Below are 8,574 nucleotides of genomic sequence, written 5' to 3'. Positions count from 1 at the left end.
TCGCGAATCCGGCGGCGTCGCGACGAAGACGCCTCTCGCCGAAGAACAGTTGCGAATCGACGCCCGCGTTAGAGAGAGCGTCGCGGCGCCCGCTTCAAATTTCAGACACGCGTTTTTTGGTCGTAAATGAGTTTTTTTTTCGCTTTAACCGCTGTGGACTTTTTGGCGGTCCTGATGGTTATTTTATTGAAACCTGTTGTGTAGAAGGTAAGTTATTTTTATTTCATCGTATAGGGAAGAGTTTGCTGAAGAAAATGAGCCCAAACACCATGGGGTTATCTTGATTAGGGGCTGAGATATGGCTGTTTCAGTTTTGTCTGGCTGTTTAAATTATTATATTAATTTTTTTTTCAAAAATATAAATAAAGCACATTTTTCCAATCAATTTGACCCCAAACTCGATATGTTTATCTCAAACCGCTCCAGAGATATTTAAATTTAAATTTTTTATTGTATACAGGGTGAGTCAAAAAGCATAACATTTAAACGCGAATATCTCAGAAACGGTAGAAGATAGATATAAAGTATTTGGTATTTTTATAATCAGGATTAAATGTTGTATCCATTTTTATATTACTTTTCCTGGTACAAAAACTTTTGCATACACTTGTTAACAATTTTCAATTTTTTTTTTTTTAAATTATTTAATATCTCGATAGGGCTTCTCTTTCTGATAAAAATGACCTCAAACTCGACCCAATTATCTTAAACCGTTCCAGAGATATTTAGATTTAAAGTTTCCTTGTATACAGGGTGTGTCAAGAAGCACAACTTTTAAATGCGAATATCTCAAGAACAGTAAAAGATAGCTATAAAGTGTTTTATATTTTTATAATCAGGATTAAATTCTTTAATTTTTTGTATACGAATTTTTCAAGTGCGAAAAGTTTTGCATATTCTACCTAAAAATTTTTACACATTTTTTAAAAAATTATTCAATATTTCAAAAGAGCGCCTTTTCCTAATAAAAATGACCCCAAACTCGACCCAATTATCTCAAACCGTTCCAGAGATATTTAGATTTAAAATTTCCTTGTATACAGGGTGTGTCAAGAAGCACAACTTTTAAATGCGAATATCTCAAGAACAGTAAAAGATAGCTATAAAGTGTTTTATATTTTTATAATCAGGATTAAATTCTTTATTTTTTTGTATACGAATTTTTCAAGTGCGAAAAGTTTTGCATAATCTACCTAAAAATTTTTACAAATTTTTTAAAAAATTATTCAATATTTGAAAAGAGCGCCTTTTCCTAATAAAAATGACCCCAAACTCGACCCAATTATCTCAAACCATCCCAGAGATATTTAGATTTAAAATTTCCTTGTATACAGGGTGTGTCAAGAAGCACAACTTTTAAATGCGAATATCTCAAGAACAGTAAAAGATAGCTATAAAGTGTTTTATATTTTTATAATCAGGATTAAATTCTTTAATTTTTTGTATACGAATTTTTCAAGTGCGAAAAGTTTTGCATAATCTACCTAAAAATTTTTACAAATTTTTTAAAAAATTATTCAATATTTCAAAAGAGCGCCTTTTCCTAATAAAAATGACCCCAAACTCGACCCAATTATCTCGAACCGTTCCAAAGATATTCAATTTCAAAATTTTATTCACATACAGGGGTCATCCAAAAAGTTCTAATTTTAAACTCCTGAACCGAAAAAGCGAACCATAGGTCTCGTGGCATTTTTAAAAACAGCGTAAAATGCCTTAGATCGATCGACCGGCGGCATATTCTCGCCGTTAAAAATCGATTATTAAAATTTATCGCATCAGTCAGTGCCATTTTGGCACTGATTTTTTGAAAAAGTCGAAAGCATCATGTCGGCGCGAAAGTCCATCAATAATTCCCCGGGACGTATTAAAAGCTTTTACGGCCGCGGTTCATTTATAATATCGAAATTTATGGTGCCGCGTCAAATAAACAAATAACGTACGTGAAAAGTGGCCCAGCGATGAAAATATGGAAATAATCGTGTTTTTAATTGCTTAAAATTTGCTATTCTATAGTTTCAATAGATTTTGAACAAAATGACTAATTTAGGTTTTTTTTATAAAATTACTCCGCCTTCCCCTTTGGGAGGATATTGAGTTTCTTGATCATTTTACATTCCTCAAAACGTCCTCTATCAGCAGCAGAAAGAATTTTTCAAATATCTTTAAAAATAAGCGAGTTATGAGGATTTAAAAAATAAATAACCTGGCGCCTTCACCAATTTTAAAGTTTAAACCGCCATAACTTTTAAACCGCTTGACCGATTTTAAAAATTCTTTTAGTACTTTATTAGGCAAATTAATTCCCATCTATTTTCATACTCACCTTTCATCTTTTTAAAACATTAAAATAATTATTAAAAAAAGTAAAAAGCTTTTTTCTCAATTCGTTTGCGTTCCTTAGAGTGTCCTTTACCAGCAGCAAAAATAATTTTTCAGATATCTTTAAAAATAAGCGACTTATGAGGGTTCAAAAAATACATTACCTGGCTCCTTCGCCAATTTTCAATCATCATAAATTTCAATCCGCTGTAACTTTTGAACCGCTTAACCGATTTCAAAAATCTTTTCAGCATCCTATTGAGCGAATTAATTTTCATTAATTTTCATACTCTTTTTTAAAAATTTTTGAAAACAATAATTTATATGTAATGACTAATATTTATATCAAGCACTTTACACTCTTTAAAGCGTCCTCTTACAGTAGAAAAAAGAATTTTTTAAATATCTCTAAAAACCAGCAAGTTATGAGACTTCAAAAAATGCATTATCCGGCTCCTTCACCAATTCTAATCTTCAAACCGCTATAACTTCCGAACCGCTCAACCGATTTTGAAAATTCTTTCGGCACTCTATTTTGCCAATCGATTGCCATCGATTGTCATACTTTTCCAGCTGCTTTGCCAATTTTAAAACTTAACCGACGTGTAAAACAGGCCTTATTATGAAGCCTCCCCGTCATGATTGATGTCAAGCATTCACAAAGCATTTAAGCTAACCCTCCCCCCCCCATCGACCGAAAAAATGAAATATAACCGCCGTTAAGCCTAATCATTTTTTTCGCATAATACCATGCTAAAACTGGGGTTTTTCATGTCTAATGTGGCGGCAAAAAATACACGGCATTACACACAAAGAAAAAAAGGGAGGAGAAACATTTTATTTAAACGGTCGGCCATTTGCAGCCGACTCTAAACAAAAATTGCCGATTTCCCACGGGAGGCGGTTCTATGTACCTGCGAGTTGTGTTTGAATATGAAATATGACGGTCGTTTCTCTCGTTCGTAATCTTTTCGTTTATCCACCGAGATCATTTCTTACGAGACAAAAACTCTCCTGAACCTGAAATTAAAAATACAATTTATATGCCCGCACGTATTTTATTTTAGGGTGTGCGAGGGTCGTAAAAGCTCGTGGAACCTCGCCTTTTTATGGTTATGCTCATGGACCTGTTTTTTTTGTGCCGTATTTTTTTTTTATCAATCTTGTACATTTTTAGATAGAGAATTTCATGCTGCTTACGGAGACACCAAACACTTCATAGTTATCTCTTACCATATAAGAGTTATTTCCTATTTAAATTTCTTATTTTTTGATCAGTCCTGGTATGATATCTTGAAAGCGGTTAGAGGTAGCCCCAACGTGTTTGGGCTCGTTTAAATCAGCATTCAATTCCCTGTTCACCTGGGATAACTCCCATAGAGTTTATCTGGATTTTTTTTTTCAATTAAACGCTCACTCTCTCAGACAGTGATCGCTCTAACTAGCGGAAATTCGGTACGTTTTAGTTATTGCTAGTTAATTCCAACTGTATATTAACGTAATTTCACAATTAATTGACCAATCGAAGCGTAAGAGGATATTATGGCCTTAGTGCAATGGACGTGCGGTTAGGTGCACTTGAGCATACGGGATAAGCCTCGCCAGATATATTATGCATAATGCACGCCCGACGCCACATCCCTAATTTGCTCTCGGCCAAGGGGATTTTGGCTCCGGATAATATTATTCTCGGAAAAGAAACTTTTACAGTCAGTCAGATGTTGTGTTGTTATATTCCTCAAAGCGTCCTCTATAAGCAGCAAAAAGAATTTTTCAAATATCTCTAAAAATAGGCGAGTTATGAGGATTTAAAAAATAAATAACCTGGCTCCTTCGCCAATTTTAAACTTCGAACCGCTGTAACTTTTGAACCGCTTCACCGATTTTAATGATTCTTTCAGCATCTTATAAGGAAAATTAATTTTTACTTATTGGCATACTTTTTTCTTAATTTAAAAAAAAAATAATTATAATATAAAAAAAAATCAACTTTTAATTTTTACATTTTTACACTCCTCAAAACGTCCTCTCTCAGGAACAAAAAGAATTTTTTAAATATCTCTTAAAATAATAGCGAGTTATGGAACTTCAAAAAATAATTTACCCAGCGCCTTCGCCAATTTTAACCTTTAAAACGCTGTAACTTTTGAACCGCTTTACCGATTTCAAAAATTTTTTCAGCTTTCTCTTAAGCGAATTAATTCTTATTTTAACATATTTTAAATATATTTTTTTACATTTAAATAAAATAAATAATATCAAAAAAAAATTTTATCTAAATTTCTTCACATTCTTTAGAGCGTCCTCTACCAGTCGCAAAAAGAATTTTTTTAATATCTCTAAAAATAAGCGAGTTATGGAACTTCAAAAAATAATTTACCTGGCTCCTCCACCAATTTTAAACTTTAAACCGCTATAACTTTCGAACCGCTTATCCGATTTTGAAAATTTTTTCACCATTTTTTTAGGCAAGTTCTTCTCTCGGCGATTAAAAAAATACCAAATTTGATTTGAGTAGTTCGAGTCGTTTAAGAGATACAATAAAACTCAAATATCTCTTGAACGATTCAAGATAATTAGGGCATGTTTGGGCTCGTTTTAAAGGGAAAACTATGTTCTATTTAAATACCTAAGTGTGCACATTACAGTTGCAATAAATATAAAAAGAAAATTTAATTATTTAAAAAAAATACTGCGTCACACCTCGGGCTCATAATAAAAAATCAATCTCGACCAAAGACTGTTTCTTTTTCCCGTCAAAAATCCGAATTTTCTATTTAACTATCAAATAAACACGCGCCCGCTCTGATTAATTGCCTGTTTATCCGCGCATTTTTATTTGTAGAAAAAATATTAAAATATTCGCGGCCCGCCATTTATTTGTAATTTAAGAAAAATAAACGGGCCGTGTGTATTTTTGTTTCCGATACAAATCTTTTTCGGTTTTTTCTGTTTACTTAGGCCCGGATCGACTTCAAAGCGTCGTTGTTTACACGTGATTTCATTGCAAACAATTAGCACTTATTGTATCGAAGTGTTTTTAGACACGATATTTATCGGAGCCCCTCTGTATGTCGTTAGGTGGCTGGAGGTTTTCCTGCTGATTAATATGAGCCCAAACATGACCATATTATCTTAAGTAGTTTTTGAGATATTCACTTTTTAGTGTCTTAAGGATATACGAGGGTCGATCAAGAAATATTATTTTTAAAATTAATTATCATTATAAGCTTATGTGTGATTAAATTTTTTTATTCAGTATAAGGGGTTTTCAAGGGTGCTCTATCGATTGCAAGTATTTTCAATGCTGTGGCACTTCCGGTTGTACCGGAAGTAGAGGCAAACTTCGTTAAATCAAATGGGACAAATAATATATTTTTACATTTTTGCATTCTACGTGAAATTCCATGAATTTTGATAGGTCACTTGCCATACTTTGCTCAAACAATTTTTGAAGAGCATAAAATTTTTAATCACTCATATCTCAAAAACTGCTAAACCAAACTAGGGCATGTGACCCATCAAACTTCTTAGAATTCCACGTAGAATCCAAACAAGCAATAACACATAAGGCTTCCCATATAAAATAACCGAGTTACCATACAAGCGCACTCAAAAAAAATCCCTTGTCGATCTATATAATCATAGACACGATACGTCGTGCGTTCTCTCCCCCCGGGATATTCTCCAGCCATGTCGTGACTCTCAATTATCTTCGGAATTACGGGAGCAGGCAGGATGGAGAGCCAAAATTCCCATTTCATTATTACCAATGTAAACGGCATCTTCAGGGATTCTAGTTCCTTGAATAATTTAATCAAGTGATGGGGTTTTAATGGGAATCCGCGATGAGAGTGTGGATTCTATTACCGCTTATCCCTCACTCCCGAATCGGGCGTGGTCACGACTCCTCGTAATTGATCTTTACTTCCTAAAGTCCGCCGTTGTTAACCGAAAAACCCCATTTTCAATGAAAAACCGATAAAATGTTATTGCAAATTGAGCAATTTGGGACGGGGTGAAACACCCATTGCCATTATCTCCGTTTCCTTTCCCGGACCGTTTCCTTTGTTTCCTTTAGTTAATAAATTGTTTTTTATTTTATTTTATTATTTAATAATGTTACCCTGTTGAACGGGGACAGATGGTTAACTCGTTTGCAATTTATGAGGGCGAATCGATACCCGGAAAGCAAATAGAATCGCTTTTAATCGAAATATTGTGTGTTTAACGAAAAGCCGTGTTGCTTCTGGCTAATACAGTTTAAACACTAACCGGGATTAGGTTTATCTGGTATGTAATTTTGGAACTAACTGTTGATTTTGCCATAAAAAATCGTTTGAAATGCAGTTACGAGTTCGGAAAGTTTATCAATAAATAGAGAATTTTATGCTGATTACAATAATACCAAATAGTGTGGCTTTATCTCTGGCCGTTCTCGAGATATTTAAATTTTTGCATTTTTATCCATAGTGCTCCACGTTCCCCTATTTTTTAAAATCTGTTAATATATTCGTATTCTGGGCACTTACACCTAACAAACAAAAAAAAAATCATCCGGATATCTGTATTTTTAACAAAGTTATAGGCATTTAAAAATTCCACTACCTAGCGCCTTCACCATTTTTTTGCAAAATTTTAAACCTTTATATCTCAACAACCGCAAGGGCAATTTTGAAAATTTTTTCACTGAAAGTTTCCAGATACAAAGGGCTTTCGATTATTACTTCCCCAATACCTCCAACTTAATTTTTATTCTGTAGTATTAGCTTTTCAATCTGTAAAAATACTGTTACAATCTCAATAAATTTATCGATAAATAGAGAATTTAAAACTGATTACAGGAATACCAAACAGTATAGTTGTATCTCTGGCTGTTCTCGAGATATTTAAATATTTGCATTTTTATCCATAGTGCCCCACGTTCTCCTATTTTCTTAAATCTGTTAAATTATTCGTATTCTAGGCTCTTACACCTAACAAACAAAAAAAAACCATCCGGATATCAATTTTTTTAACGAAGTTATAGGCATTTAAAAATTCCACTACCTAGCACCTTCACCATTTTTTTGTTAAATTTTAAACCCTTATATCTCGACAACCGCAAGAGCAATTTTGAAAATTTTTTCACCGAAAGTTTCAAGGTACAAAGGGCTTTCGATCAGAACTTCCCCAATACCTCGAACTTCATTTTTATTCTGTATTATTGTCTTTTCACTCTGTAAAAATACTGTTACAATCTCAATAAATTCATCGATAAATAGAGAATTTAAAACTGATTACAGGAATATCAAACAGTATAGTTTTATCTCTGGCCGTTCTCGAGATATTTAAATATTTGTATTTTTATCCATAATGCCCCACGTTCCCCTATTTTCTTAAATCTGTTAAATTATTCGTATTCTAGGCTCTTATACCTAACAAACAAAAAAAAAATCATCCGGATATCTATTTTTTTAACGAAGTTATAGGCATTCAAAAATTCCGCTACCTAGCACCTTCACCATTTTTTGTAAATATTTAAACATTTATATCTCAACAACCGCAAGAGCAATTTTGAAAATTTTTTCACCGAAAGTTTCCAGATACAAAGGGCTTTCGATTATTACTTCCCCAATACCTCGAACTTCATTTTTATTCTGTAGTGTTGGCTTTTCACTCTGTAAAAATACTGTTATAATCTCAATAAATTTATCGATAAATAGAGAATTTAAAACTGATTACAGGAATATCAAACAGTATAGTTTTATCTCTGGCCGTTCTCGAGATATTTAAATTTTTGCATTTTTATCCATAGTGCCCCACGTTCTCCTATTTTCTTAAATCTGTTAAATTATTCGTATTCTAGGCTCTTACACCTAACAAACAAAAAAAAAACCATCCGGATATCTATTTTTTTAACAAAGTTATAGACATTCAAAAATTCCGCTACCTAGCACCTTCACCATTTTTTGTAAAATTTTAAATCTTTATATCTCAATAACCGCAAGAGCAATTTTGAAAATTTTTTCACCGAAAGTTTCCAGATACAAAGGGCTTTCGATCAGAACTTCCCCAATACCTCCAACTTCATTTTTATTCTGTAGTATTGGCTTTTGACTTTGCAAAAATACTGTTACAATCACAATAAAATTATCGATTATTAGAGAATTTAAAACTGATTACACGAATACCAAACAGTTTAGTTTTATCTTTGGGCGTTCTCGAGATATCTAAATTCTTGTCACAGGTTTCCATATTTCTTTTTATCTG

At 32.9% G+C, this 8,574-nt stretch overlaps 1 protein-coding gene across 1 annotated transcript in view; it reads left to right on the top strand.

The window, feature by feature from the left end:
- Positions 1-42: 42 nt before the first annotated feature.
- The window catches only part of LOC126746459 (somatostatin receptor type 2-like), a 96,444-nt gene continuing 87,912 nt past the window's right edge, over positions 43-8,574 (top strand). The window contains exon 1 of the mRNA XM_050454718.1: positions 43-207. The gene's annotated coding sequence lies outside the window, so the exon portion shown is untranslated. The remainder of the gene's footprint in view (positions 208-8,574) is intronic.

Source organism: Anthonomus grandis, chromosome 17 (genome assembly GCF_022605725.1).
Source record: "Anthonomus grandis grandis chromosome 17, icAntGran1.3, whole genome shotgun sequence".
NCBI lineage: Eukaryota > Metazoa > Arthropoda > Insecta > Coleoptera > Curculionidae > Anthonomus > Anthonomus grandis.
Note: the sequence above shows the minus strand (reverse complement) of the source record. Positions and strands in the feature narration are given on the sequence as shown.